Here is a 15,870-nt window from a genome sequence, read left to right as displayed (position 1 = left end):
GTCTTGATCACTAAAACAAAATGGCTCCTTCATTTTATACCTTTGACTTGAGCCTTTTGTTTTTCTCTTTCTTCTTTTCCAAGTTCAAGCCTTTTATCATAACCATGCCATCACCATTGTCATGATCTTCGTCATTGCTTCGTCACTTGGAATAGTGCGACCTATCTCATGGTCACTTTGATAAACTAGGTTAGCACTTAGGGTTTCATCAATTAACCAAAACCAAACTAGAGCTTTCAGCCACACGTGAGTGGTCATGGCGCCTGCTGCATGCGGCGGCGGACGTGGACATGGACGTGGTCGCACTGCTCTATCACCTCTACCTGACTGCCTCCTCATCTTCTCGTTGCTCTGCCTCCACGCCGTCGTCTACCGCGTGCAGGAGCCAGGGCATGGGCAGCTACAACCGCTGCCAGTGCTGGAGGTGGAGACCTACAACTACACGTCGTTCTAGGAGGGCAACTCACCGGAGCAAAAGGAGCTGGCGTTCAGCAGGGAGGCCCGCATCTACCAGGGCGTGATCCAAGTCTCCTCGGACACCGGCAATGTCGGTAGCTACCAGGACATCATGGTCAACAAGTCCGGCTCCGTGCTCCTCTAGCACCGCTTCACCATGTGGCGCCACGTCGACAATGGTAGTGGTAGTGCCATGGCCCCGTGCATCCAGGTCGTGTCGTTCAACAGCACCTTCTCCATCAACGTGTTCCACCTACTGGACTCATCGCCATGGCCCGATGAGGGGCTCACCTTCATCGGGCCATCCAGCGATGAGCCGCCCCTCGGCAGCTACGGTGGCTACCTCGGCCTCACCAACGCCACGCTCGAGGCCAACCCAACCCCGGCGAGGAACCGCTTCATGGCCGTCGAGTTTGACACCGCGAAGCAGGACTACGATCCCAACGACAACCACGTCAGCCTCAACGTCGGCTCTATCGTGTCCGTCAAGACGGTGAGCCTGACGGCGTTCCGCATCACCACGAACAGCAGCAACCCCACCAACTACACGGCCTGGGTCGAGTACGACGGCGCGGCGTGGCACGTGTCCGTGTACATGGGCGTCCAAGGCAAGCCGAAGCCGGTGTCCCCGGTGCTGGACTCGCCGCTGGACCTCAGCGAGCACGTCTCGGAGAAGGCGTACATCGGCTTCACCGCGTCCACCGGCACCGACTTTGAGCTCAACTGCATCCTCGACTGGACGCTGTCGATCGAGGTCATCCCGGAGAAGAAGAGCACGATGTGGGTCGTCATCGTCGCCGTTGTCGTGCCGGTGACCGTCGTCGCGGTCGGCGTCACCGCCTTCTTCCTCGCCAGGAAGCTGCGCGCGAACGTGCAGTGATGTCCACTGGACGATGAGATGCGTCTTGTTCTTTTTCCAATCTGATCTGACGAGCACTGTGTCGCTTGCATTTCTGTCAGGTTGGTGCTACAAGAAAGGGCAACTGTTGCTGGTGTATGAGTACATGCCCAACGACAGCCTGGACCAGCACCTGTTCCAGCACGGCGTCCACGAGCAGCGGTGGCCCGTGCTGAGCTGGGCGAGGCGGTATGCCATCGTGGGCGACGTCACGGCAGGGCTTCACTACGTGCACCACGAGTACACTCACATGGTGGTGCACCGCGACGTCAAGGCCAGCAATGTGTTGCTAGACGCGTCCTACCGCGCGCGGCTGGGCGACTTCGGCCTGGCACGAGTGCTCGACGACAATCGCGAGGCCTTCACCGACCTGCACGTCGCCGGCACATGCGGCTTCATCGCGCCCGAGTACTCCGTCGGCCACAAGGCGTCGCGGGAGACGGACGTGTTCGCGTTTGGTGCGCTCGTGCTGGAGGTGGTCACGGGGCAGCTTGCGCTCCGCGCCGGCGATCCTCGGTGCCCGCTGCTGTCGGACTAGGTGTGGCAGATGCACGGCCGCGGCGCGCTGCTCAGCGCCGTGGACCAGAGCCTCGGTGCCGACGAGTTCGACCACGACGAGGCCGGACGCCTACTGCTGCTCGCGCTGGCGTGCAGCAGTCCCAACCCGGGTGACCGGCCCACCATGTCACAGGTGCTGCAGGTCCTAACCAAGGCCGCGCCGCCACCCGAGGTGCCACTGTTCAAGCCCCGGTTCGTGTGGCCGCCCAAACCAGGCTCACGCGCGGCTCACGTGCGCTCTGTCCCCGCCACGTCGGCAAAAACCTTGATCCGATGAGTTATGGACCTAAGTGGCATACTTAAACAACATTAGGGTGCCAGAAGTACGATTAGAGAGTTTGTGGACCTAAGTGACACCACGAGACAAGTTCAAGGGCCTACGATGCATATACCTCATGTAAATATATTAGGTGGTGTTTAGATCCATGGTGTAAAATTTTTGGGTGTCACATCGGATGTTACATGAGGTGTTGTATGGGGTGTTCGGATACTAATAAAAAATAATTTACAAAATCCGTCAGTAAACCGCGAGACAAATTTATTAAGCCTAATTAATCCGTCATTAGCACATGTGTGTACTGTAGCACTTTGTTGTCAAACCATGGACTAATTAGGCTTAAAAGATTCATCTTGTATAGTAATAGCAGTATGTGCAATTAGTTATTTTTTTAGCCTATATTTAATTATCCATGTATGTGTTCAAATATTCGGTGTGATAGGGTGTAAAGTTTTTAAGGAGCAACTAAACATGGGCTTAATCACCGTGCCTCTGCTGCATCGATTGCAGGCTTATACTAGTTTATTGTGCAGCTAGCAGCTATAGGGCTGAAGTTGTCAGCTGTGCGAAGGTGTAGTCAAGTCAACAGCACAAGCAGTACCGTCACTGCTTCAACATATATAACTGACACGTACACCATCCTGTCGATCGATATACACACACACATGCACGATCGAGTATGCAATCCCTAGATTAGTTACTGTTGTTCTACAATCTACACACTTTATTTGATAGTAGACATTGCAAACGCACGTACGTGTGCTTTCTCTAAAAGAAAAAGGCCGGCCCTGAAATGGTACTAGTATATATTCTCATTTGCCTCTTTTAAGGCAAGTTCCTTTTGAACAAAGCGGCTAAGTGCATGGAACCCTAGTTGCCCTAGCTACAGTATGATCTCTTCTTTGTTTGTTTTTTAACCCCCTTTATTTCCACACTTTACTATGTATTTCAGTCTGATATGTATGAATATATAAAGAAGATGGAGATCTGCTGCTGTATAATAAAGCACCATTTATTATGGGCATTGAATTGTTTACATTCAACTCTAGCAATTATATATGTCTCCTTGGAGTATATATGTAAATTTATAATGGGAAAAATAAACGTTGCTACATGTCCATACCTAGCTAGCTAGACACACATACAATGCAATTTAAGAGGTATGTACATAATAAAATCTGTATCCATTGTGTTTCTAATAGCTTGACAGAACTAGATATGCTCTCTCTCTCTCTCTCTCTCTCTCTCTCTCTCTCTCTCTCTCTCTCTCTCTCTCTCATTCATTCATTTTCCTTTCCCATTTGTTGTTGATGTTACAGCAACAACCAGTGCCCCTGCATTGCATATTGCGAGTTGGAATCGAGGAAACACAATCCCAAGTTAGCTTGGGCATCATCACATGGCACCCAGCATGCAGCATTACTATATGTATCCAGCTAGATTGTGCCTGCTAGATAGACTGTAAGCATGTCTATGGGGCAGCATCTAGTGAGTTCAGATTTGTGTGGATATCTCTGCACATGGATACATATAAACTATTAGGACAGGAAGCAGAAAGACAGTTTACTAGGGTGGTGTTTAGTTGGCGAAATTTTTTGGGAAATAGTATTGTATCACTTTCGTTGTTATTTGGCAATTAGTGTCCAATCATAGTCTAATTAGGCTTAAAAGATTCGTCTCGTGAATTTCGTCTAAACTGTGTAATTAGTTTTATTTTTTATTTATATTTAATGCTTCATGCATGCGTCCAAAGATTCAATGTGACGGAGAATCTTGAAAAATTTTGTAAAATTTTGGGAACTAAACACTACCTAGGGCAGAAGATATTGATTTATACTTCTCTGGGAGGCCAAAGTTTCAAGAACAGATATCATCAAGTTGGAACCCCACTAATATGTATCTCTCCCCCACCAGAAATGGAGGTATCCTTGGCTGCCAACTCATCCTACAGAGATGCCACTTGCTGCCTTCTCCTTGTTTAGTACAAGCACAAGGCAGAAGTAGTACTATACAAACCTTCCAAAGGTCAACAGCAGAAGCCAGAAGCTAACTTATTCAATGAATTACCTCTCAAATCTTTGTTTACTATATACTGCTTTCCTGAAATGGAAGTGAGGGTTAGGTACATGTGCATGGAAGGAATAGCGCATGTTATCAACATATATAGAATAGTGGTCTCATAATCATATCAGCAGCTACCTCCATCACGAAGGAACACGATGTGTATTTTATTTTGGAAAAGTCAAATTAAGTTTAGTGTATAAATTTTACCTCTTGTAGCTTCTTATTTTCATATCTCAAAAACGTTCTCACACTATATTCGTTCTGTACTACAAAATGATATATATATTTTTTGTAAGAAAAGAATAGACAGTTTAATCTGAATGGAGAAATAAGAAAGATTAAGATGTTGTAGCAAAATAGCTTGTCGGTTACATAGCATCACGTTTGTAAACTTGTTATTGTTTAGCATATAAGCATATATAAGGCACCAACCTTCTACAGGTCACACTGAGACACCATACTCTATTTTTAGAGGATGTCCTAAATTTGTCACGCCCAACACCTGCCTCTTTAAACCTTTTTTTAAGGCATGGATGGCTAAAGAGGCTTGCCTCTGAAAATCGTTCCATTTCAGAGGTGGGCCTCATAAGCAAACATCTCTATAAATACTATTTTCAAAGACGCATATTTATGAGGCCCGCCTTTGAAAATAGGCCGGAGGCCCGTTATACACACACACTACTACAGAATGGACCTGTTGTCCCGGGCGGTAACAACCTTTAGTCCTGGTTACCGCGCCGGGACAACGATCCCGGGACTAAAGGTGGAACCTTCAGTCCCGGGTCATCGAGCCGGGATTAAAGAGGGACCTTTAGTCCCGGTTGGTAACACCAACCGGGACTAAAGGCCCTCCAGCCGAGCGAACCTGGCGCACCCTTTAGTCCCGGTTGGGGTTACCAACCGGGACTAATGGTTCACCCTTTAGTCCCGGTTGGTAACCCCAACCGGGACTAAAGGTTCCTTTTCTTTTTCTTTTTTTTTGTTTAATTTGTTTTCAGTTCAGTTACACGTATTTGTTTAATATATAATATGTTTTTATGTACGTATTCTACGTTGCTAATATAAATACACGCATGCATATAATTACATCTAATTCTCATCTTGAGCATTATTATATTCGAATAAAGTATGAAACTATATATATTATAGATATATATATATATATGTATATATAACACTTTCATAATCTTGTTCTCGAAAATAACGATATCAATAAACATTTAATTTACATCATTTATTCCTTAAGATCAAAGTAGAACTCGCCGTTGGGATTTAGCACTTTTTCTAGAAGATATCCTGCTATTGACTCTTGAACTGCTTTCAGATGGTCTTTTTGCATGACCCTTCGTTTCAACCATTCAGTCTTGCATTTGAAATAAAAGGAAAAGTATTAATACACATATATGTATATATATTCATTTAAAAATAAATAAAAATTGATATATACGTACTCTGAGGACATCTTCAGGAATTCTTCTTATGTGCGCAGTGATAAATTCACAAACGTAGTATCCACACAAGTTATTACCTGGTTCCTGCCGCAAACACCACTGTACGAGAAGAAGATTATTCTCATCATCTCACACGTAAATTGAAGTACGATATAGTAATTAAACACGTGGGGAAGTGTATATAGTACAACTTACTGGTATTTCAACTACATTAAGTGGTGCCTTGCAATCCTTGCGATGTTGCCGAATAAACTCTTTCCAAACCCTGTGCGACCAATAATGTACGATCGTTAATAAATTATGGCAAAGTCTATTCAATAATAGTTGTGCGCGAGAGATCAAAATTACCCCTGGATAATGTCTATCATATCTTGGTATAGTGCCCGTTCTTTTCTCAACGAGTCAAAGATTAGTAACCGACTTGAGTTTAACTCAATGACAATGAGTATCCAGTGAAAACTGCATTGGTTTATACACACACGTACATGCATATAAGTTGTATTGATATTACATAAAATGTGTAGACTACATTATTATTAACACTTACTCAAAGTTGTACGGGAAAAGTATTGTTGTCTTGTCGTGCTGCTTCACGAAGAACTTCATGATATTCGTCTGTGCTTCAGATACCCAGTAGTCCTTGACAATAATATCGGTTTTGAATACGATATAAGGATCAATGAAGCCAACACTGGTGTCTTGTATTCTTTGGAGCTCTGACATCTGGAATCTATATATAAATATAAGTTACATGTGAGGATAATTATATACACGTACGCATGGAAGTGAGTTTATTAAATAAAAGTAAGAATCACTTACAAACAAAAGGAGCTCATGATTGATTTGTCCAGAGCGTCCAAGTGGAATAGTTGATGCAATTCTTCGAAACTAATATGTAAGATGTCATCGCCACGGAAGTAATGATGGTCTCTAAATCTGACAAAGATCCACTGCTCACCCCTGCCACACGCCTGCATGTACCACTTGTTGAGCAAGTACATTTGCGTACCCAATTCATTCAGAGCCGCAGGGTTGTATAGACTTTTGCCATATTTATAAGTCTTCCAGGTATCAACTTCCAGGTTCTGGATTGGAGCTTTGCCCGTCAATTGATCCAAGGTTAAACCAGTATCTTTAAAAAAAGCATTAAGGGCTTGAACCGACACTTCTCCAGAGTTGTCTGGTCGATAGACTTCTATGTTGGAACCATATTCATTAGCAACAACAAGATTTTGCATTGGTTGCTTCTGTTGTCCGAGCTGTGGGACATCCTTCCCTGATGCTCTTTTCCTTTTCTTATCTGCATCATGTGACTTCACGAGGGAGCGGTCATAGTCTGATAGTGGCGAAGGCTTACGAAGTTCAATCATCTTTTTCTTGTGAGCATCGACCTTCTGCCTCAGCACATCTCGTGGTATGTAAAAGTACGGCTTCTCCTTAAGCTTTGCTTGACTCTTGTTTTTGATATCTATAAAAAAATCTTTTACTTTTTTGTCTTCTTCAGCTGCTATTTGCTCATCAGTCTTTTCAGGAAGTATTTCTTGAGAAATAACTCTTTTTCTTGGGGTCTTCTTTGCCGCCGGGACCTTAGACGTCTTTGTAGTGCGTCGCTGTGGAGGGGGTGGGGGCGGTGTTGGAGATCGGCGTGGAGGCGATGAGGCCAGTGTTGGTGGAGACCGGCGTGGAGACGTTGGAGATCGTTGTGGAGGCGGTGGGGCCGGTGTAGGAGTTGGAGATCGTTGTGGAGGCGATGGGGCTGGTGTAGGAGTTGGAGATCATTGTGGAGGCGATGGGGCCGGTGTAGGAGTTGGCGATCGCCGTGGGGATGAAGTCGTCTCGCCCCCCGCGATGCTGTGATGAGATGGGGAATGAATGATTAGGCTAGGCTGGGGAGAGACCCTGCTATAAAAACAATTTGTGTGTCAATTATTTTTGAAGCCAATAGAAAATTAATGGAAAATAATATTTCATTCACTTTCATTCGTACCTAGGGTGAGGTAGGGGAAGCGGTGGCGCCCCAGGAATGATGATGAAGCGTTTGCGCCATTGAATAAATGTCTTCTCTGTTTCTCCTAGTGTCTTCTCCCCATCACCGCCTTCAATGTCAAGAGGAACATTGCTGTAACCTTTGAGCACTCTATCGACCGAGACGCTAGCATATCCAGGTTGAATAACTGACCCATGGATTCTTGGTGTCTTCGTTCGGTCTATTGGAGATACAACCCCAACAGCCACCATGATTGATGCATTACCATTTGGAATGTGCAGCTCACATTTTGTTAGAGGCTCGGTAATGTCATCAACAGGGAAGCGCAACCCAGCGTCGTCTTGAATAACTAGCAGCTCCGTAGAAGCACAACTGCTTTTCATCTGACCAACGGGGCTAATGGTGACTCCCGGCGTTGATTGCGATTGCATTTGACTCATTGCTAGCTGCACTTGCCTCTTGATCTCCTCCTGCATTCTTGCCTCAAGAGATTTTTCTCGTTCACGTGATTCAAGCAATGCTTGTCGTGACTCATCAACAAATTGCTCCAATGCACGAATTCGTTCTGCCTCCTCATCCTTCTTTCTCTGGCGGCTTCTGTAGGTATCCTTGTCTGCTGGGAATGCGTGTAGCCACGGAACCGCCCCATAGCCTCTTGTTCGACCACCGTGTTCGGGATTCTCTAGGGCATATGTCAATTCATCCTTCTCTCTGTTGGGCTTAAAAACACCACTATCAGCTTCTTCCCTAGCACGAGCTAGTCTCTGTGTTGCTCTCTCAATTTTTTGGCCAAAAATTAGCTTGCCAGTGTCTGGGTCTAGGCTTCCCCCATGAGCGTAGAACCAATTCTTCGCGCGTTGAGGCCAGTTCTTTTCTATTGTTTCAGGTATGATTCCCTTGGCAGTAATCTCTGCTTCTAGGTTCTGCCACTTGGGAATAGCACTCCTATAACCACCTGATCCCATGCGATGATGGTATTGCTTCTGTCGGGCATTCTGCCGATTCCTCATCACACGTTCCTCACTGTCTTGAGATGTCTTGTATTCTACGAAGGCATCCCAATGGGACTCCAACTTGACAAACGCCTTAGCATTGAAATTCGGCGTAGCATTCTTCAAGATAAACTTTTTATACAATGTCTTCTTCCAACTCTGGAACAATGTTGCCATCTTCTTCATTGTCCAATCCCTCACTAGCTCCTTCAAAGCATCATCTGCTTGTAATGTGAAATGCTGAGTGATATCTCTCCAAGCTAGGTTCTTATCACGATCAGATACAAAACTAACATTAGGAGCGGATATCTTCTGCTTCCATTCACGAGCACTAACTGGGATCCTATCCCTTACAATGAACCCACATTGATTGACATATGTCTGAGCATGTGGTCCCAATGGTTTGCCGGTGTCGGTGTCGAATTCTGATATTATGAAACGGCCCTCTAATGGCTTTTTTGGCCCTCGGACTTTCCTACTTTTGTCGGTGGTTGATGTAGATCCAGAGACCGGCTACATGAGTAGAAACACAACGATTAACAACAAATATACGTACGCATGCATCTATAAGAGATGATAGATAATCGAATATACCTCGCCAGTATTTTCTTGCGCGACAATTTGTTGATCTTCAACCACCGGCATATTCAGGATATCCTCATAATCAGCAAAGTACTGACTCGTGTCATCTACATCCACATTGGTGCCGGCGTTGATAATATCCGCCATTATGTCATCACTCAAGTTATCATCCGGAGCAGCCATTTGTATCTTCAAGATAACACATAGATAGAATTATTATGGTACATAACATAAGTACATGTGATAACACATATAGAATTACTAAATCCAATTAAATATAATAACACATAATATTTCATAAGGATAAACAATAATAAGGTATAGGCTTTGGAATCGAATCAAAAACACTTTCGATCCAAAAACATGGAAATAAGTACATGTATATATATACACATAGAATGATACAATATATTTTCTCTCTCTCTCAACACATAGAAATAAGTGCATATGTCTATATCTCTAGATATGCATGTGATAACACATAGAATGTCTCTCTAGATACAATTTTCTCTCTCTCTCAACACATGAAAATAAGTACATGTATATATACATATAGAAATAATTAATTAAGTACCATATGTATACATATAGAATCTCTCTCTAGATATATATATAGAGAGAGAGATAGAATATATAATTACTAAATCCAATTAAATAAATCTAACATGAAATTAGATAAACTAGTAATAGATAATACATTTTAATCTAACATATATCAAAAACTATAATAAAAAACTATCTAAAAAAAACTATCTAAATAAGTACTAATTAAAATTTAATACATTTTAATCTAACATATATCAAATACTATAATAAAAAACTATCTAAAAAAACTATCTAAATAAAGTACTAATTAAATTTTAATACATTTAAATCTAACATATATCAAAAACTACTAATTAAATCTAACATTTTAATCTAATATATATTGGCCGGCCGAGAGCAAGCTAAGCTCTAGCAGGCTGTGGATCGAGGCGGATGGCGCGGGCCGGCAGGGCGTGCTGGCCGGCCACGCGCGGGGCCGAGCTGAGCACCTCGATCGCGCGAGGACGACGTACGGCGGCGGAGACGGCGGGGCTCGACGACGAGGCCGCCGGGCGCGCGGGAAGCGGTCGACGGAGGGGGCTCGGGTGCGGGCAGAGACGGGGCCGGGCGGATGGCGCGGCCGGGCGGGGGTAGAAGACGACGGCGGCGCGGCAGAGACGAGCTCGATGTACGGCCGGGCGGGGCTGGGGCGACGGAGGCGAGATCGAAGATGGCGGTGGCGGCGGCGATGATCGACGTGTAGATCGAAAGGTAGAAGATGAAACCGTTCGATATATATAGGCCGGGACCCTTTAGTCCCGGCTAGTAACACCAACCGGGACTAAAAACCCTTTAGTCCTGGCTTGTATTACCAGCCGGGACTAAAGGCCCAACCCTTTAGTCCCGGCTCGCCTTACAAGCCGGGACTAAAGGGTTTTTAGTCCCGGTTGGTGTTACTAGCCGGGACTAAAAGTATTTTGGGCGGGCACCGAAATTGCCGCTCACCCTTTAGTCCCGGTTCTTGGTCTGGGCCGGGACTGAAGGCACCGAAAATTTTGGCAACCCGCCAGCGTAATTGGAAAGATCTGGGATTTTGATTTTGTTTAATACTAGGTTAATCAATTAATTCCATAGCAACTTCAATACTTTGCAATATTTATTTTAAAAAATTCTATTGATTAACTAATTATTTATTGTAAATAGGAAAATTTTGTAACCTATAGTTTTTAATTTCTTTTATGAATATAGAATATAAATGTTACTAATACTAAGTATTTTGTTAATGCAAAAATATATTTGTAACTTAAAATTAATAAAAATAATATTATTCGATAGGAAATTTATTATCACATTATTGTAACGTCAATGTTTCAATTTTTTCTCGGTTTTTGACCAAAATTGACAGGAAATTTTTGTTAAACCTATAAAAATAAAGAAAATATAGTATTTTTTGTTGTACAACTTTTTCAAATGAAAAAATGGCCTATATAAGGATTGTTGTTTTTTCAATTCGACCAAAATTAACAAACTTGGTATTCAAAACTTTTCAATTCGAAGTCATTTAGAGTCCATAATACTAGGGTCAAAGTGTTGTTTTTTTATTTGACCAAATTTGACTTGGTCAAACTTGCTCAAATGAGACACTAAATGACCTCAGATGAAAAAACTCTGAATACCAAGTTTGATCATCTCAGCAAGATCTACAATTGTTACATAGATCATTTTCCCATTTGAGAAATTTTTATCAAACACTAGTCACAATTTTCCTTATCTCTTATAGACTTTCTAAAACTATGTCACACACTTGTGAAAATTGAACTACATTTTGTTCAAGGTTTCTCAAATGAAAAAATGGTCTATATAAGGATTGTAGATATTGATGATATGAACAAACTTGGTATTCAAAACTTTTCAATTTTAGACAATCTAGGGTTCCGAAAACTAGTTTGTAGGCGTCGAAATTTAAAAATCATAAATTTGAACCGTCCAAACTTTCTCAAATGGAAAGTTGACCAAAACAACAATTGTAGATCTTTTTGAGTTTAACAAACTTGGTATTCAAAACTTTTCAATTCGAAGTCATTTAGAGTCCATAATACTAGGGTCAAAGTGTTGTTTTTTCATTTGACCAAATTTGACTTGGTCAAACTTGCTCAAATGAGACACTAAATGACCTCAGATGAAAAAACTCTGAATACCAAGTTTGATCATCTCAGCAAGATCTACAATTGTTACATAGATCATTTTCCCATTTGAGAAATTTTTATCAAACACTAGTCACAATTTTCCTTATCTCTTATAGACTTTCTAAAACTATGTCACACACTTGTGAAAATTGAACTACATTTTGTTCAAGCTTTCTCAAATGAAAAAATGGTCTATATAAGGATTGTAGATATTGATGATATGAACAAACTTGGTATTCAAAACTTTTCAATTTTAGACAATCTAGGGTTCCGAAAACTAGTTTGTAGGCGTCGAAATTTAAAAATCATAAATTTGAACCATCCAAACTTTCTCAAATGGAAAGTTGACCAAAACAACAATTGTAGATCTTTTTGAGTTTAACAAACTTGGTATTCAAAACTTTTCAATTCGAAGTCATTTAGAGTCCATAATACTAGGGTCAAAGTGTTGTTTTTTCATTTGACCAAATTTGACTTGGTCAAACTTGCTCAAATGAGACACTAAATGACCTCAGATGAAAAAACTCTGAATACCAAGTTTGATCATCTCAGCAAGATCTACAATTGTTACATAGATCATTTTCCCATTTGAGAAATTTTTATCAAACACTAGTCACAATTTTCCTTATCTCTTATAGACTTTCTAAAACTATGTCACACACTTGTGAAAATTGAACTACATTTTGTTCAAGCTTTCTCAAATGAAAAAATGGTCTATATAAGGATTGTAGATATTGATGATATGAACAAACTTGGTATTCAAAACTTTTCAATTTTAGACAATCTAGGGTTCCGAAAACATATTACATAATATCCGTCTCTAAAACATAATATATTAAACATGCATCGTTGTATCATGCGGGCACAACAGTGAATTTCTTCTTGACGTATGACCCTTGGTTATGATCTTGTCGTAACCATGGAGTGTCTTCATCATTTAACATGATGCTTGGATCTTTCTTCACTATGAAGGGTGGAATTCGGACATTTCTTTCGTAATCTTCTGACATGTCTGACTTGTCTTCAATTCCTACTATATTTATTTTCCCAGAAAGAATTATGTGGCGCTTTGGCTCATTGATCATTGAGTTGATGTCTTCGTTTTTTCCTCTCTTTGATTTTGTAGACATGTCTTTCACATAGAACACCTGACTCACATCGGCAGCAAGGACGAATGGTTCCTCTTTGTATCCAATATTGTTGAGGTCCACTGTTGTCATTCCATACTCTTTGTCGACTGTTACCCCTCCTCCGGTCAGCTTCACCCATTGGCACCGGAACAAAGGGACTTTAAAATTAGGTGCGTAGTCTAGTTCCCATATCTCTTCTATGCGGCCATAATATGTTTGTATATTCCCATTTGGATCTGTGCCATCTATGCGAACACCACTATTTTGATTGGTGCTCCTTTTATCTTGGGCACCTGTGTAAAATGTATTCCCATTTATCTCGTACCCTTGGTACGTGAGGATATGCCACGATGGCTGCCTAGCCAACAAATACAGTTGCTCATCAATATTGTCATCGCCTTGACATTCTTTTCGCAACCAACCACTGAAACTTTTCATGTGCTGACGCCTAATCCAAGCTTCAGTCTTCCCTGGAAACTTGGATCGTAAGAACTCCTTATGTATCTCGATGTACGGATGCACCAATGACGAGTTCTGAAGAACTGTGTAGTGTGCTTTATTGAAATAATCGTCTTCCATGCCAATATATGTTTTCTTCCCTAAAGTTCCTTTACCACTGAGTCTCCCCTCATGTCGTGATTCGGGAACGCCAATCGGAGCAATGTCAGGAATAAAGTCAACACAGAACTCAATGACCTCCTCTGTTCCATAGCCCTGGGCGATGCTTCCTTCAGGCTTAGAACGGACTTTCACATATTTCTTCAAGACTCCCATAAACCTCTCGAAGGGGAACATGTTATGTAAGAACACAGGTCCAAGAATACTAATCTCCTTCACCAAATGAACTAGGATGTGTGTCATGATATTAAAGAAGGATGGAGGGAACACCAACTCAAAGCTAACAAGACATTGAACCACATCGTTCTGTAGAGTAGCTAGTTCCACTGGATTGATTGCCTTCTGAGAAATTGCATTGAGAAATGCACATAGCTTCACGGTGGCTAGACGTACATGTGGAGGTAGAATTCCTCTTAAAGCAACTGGAAGCAATTGCGTCATAAGCACGTGGCAGTCGTGGGACTTTAAGTTTAGGAATTTTTTATCTGGCACATTTATTATACCCTTTATATTGGAGGAGAATCCCGATGGGACCTTGATGCTGCTTAGACATTCGAACATGCTGTCCCTCTCTTCTTTGCTAAGCGTATAGCTAGCGGGACTTAAGTAATGACGTCCATCACCTGTCTTCTCTAGATGAAGGTTGTCTCGTTCTTTCATGCACTGCAAGTCCTAGCGTGCTTCAAGTGAATCCTTTGGCTTCCCGTACACACCCATGAATCCTAACAGGTTCACACAAAGATTCTTTGTCAGGTGCATCACGTCGATTGCGTTGCGGACCTCTAGGACTTGCCAATAGGGTAGCTCCCAAAAGATGGACTTCTTCTTCCACATGGGTGCATGTCCATTAGCATCTTTGGGAACAGATTCACTGCCTTGTCCCTTTCCAAATACTACTTTCACATCCTTGACCATTGCGAGTACATCTTCCCCGGTTCGGTTATGAGGCTTCTTCCGGTGGTCTGGCTTACCTTTAAAATGCTTCCCTTTCTTTCTTACTTGGTGGTTCAAAGGAAGGAATCGACGATGGCCAAGGTACACGACCTTTCGACATCTTTTCAAATATATACTGTCAAGGTCATCAAAACAATGTGTGCATGCATTATATCCTTTGTTTGTCTGACCTGAAAGATTACTTAAAGCAGGCCAATCATTGATGGTTATGAACAACATTGCTCGTAGGTCAAAGTGTTCTTGTTTGTACTCATCCCAGACACGTACACCTGGTTTGTTCCATAAAACTAGAAGTTCTTCAACTAATGGCTTCAGATATACATCAATATCGTTACCAGGTTGCCTCGGACCTTGGATGAGGATCGGCATCATAATGAACTTTCGCTTCATGCATAACCATGGAGGAAGGTTGTAGATACATAGAGTAACTGGCCAAGTGCTATGACTAGTGCTCTGCTGTCCAAAAGGATTCATACCATCTGTACTTAAGGCGAACCTTAAGTTTCTAACCTCATTTGCAAACTCTGAAAATTCTCTATCTATCGCTCTCCACTGGGACCCATCAGCTGGGTGTCTCAGCATATTGTCTACCTTACGGTCTTCTTTATACCACCGCAACAACTTTGCGTGGTCTTTATTTCTGAACAAACGTTTTAAGCGTGGTATTATAGGAGCATACCACATAACCTTGGCAGGGATTTTCTTTCTAGGACGTTGTTCACCCTCGACGTCACCAGGATCATCGCGCCTGATCTTATACCGCGATGCTTTACATACCGGGCATTCATCCAAATTCTTGTATTCATTGCCATGGTAGAGGATACAGTCATTAGGACATGCATGTATCTTCTAGATTTTTAATCCCAAAGGGCAGACAACCTTTTTTGCTTCGTACGTAGTGGTGGGCAATTCATTTGGCTTCGGAAGCATCTTCTTTATGAGGTTTAATAAATTCCCAAATGCCTTATCGGATACACCATTCTTTGCCTTCCACTGTAGCAATTCCAGTGTTGTACCCAGCTTTTTTTGCCCCTCTTCGGCCATCGGGTATAGCAACTTCCTATGATCCTCAAGCATGCGCTCCAACTTAACTTTCTCTTTTTCACTTTCCCATTCTTGTTGTGCATCACGAATGGCATCGCCAAGAGCATCACCGAGATCATCTTCTACCGCTACCTCTTCTTCATCTCCC

General features: G+C 42.5%; 1 pseudogene; it reads left to right on the top strand.

The window, feature by feature from the left end:
* Positions 1–256: 256 nt before the first annotated feature.
* LOC136469383 (probable L-type lectin-domain containing receptor kinase S.5) overlaps positions 257–15,870 on the top strand; it is a 59,866-nt pseudogene continuing 44,252 nt past the window's right edge.

The sequence above is a fragment of the Miscanthus floridulus genome, chromosome 8 (assembly GCF_019320115.1).
Source record: "Miscanthus floridulus cultivar M001 chromosome 8, ASM1932011v1, whole genome shotgun sequence".
Lineage (NCBI taxonomy): Eukaryota > Viridiplantae > Streptophyta > Magnoliopsida > Poales > Poaceae > Miscanthus > Miscanthus floridulus.
The sequence above is the reverse complement of the archived record's forward strand: the minus strand, read 5'-3'. Positions and strand labels throughout refer to the sequence as shown.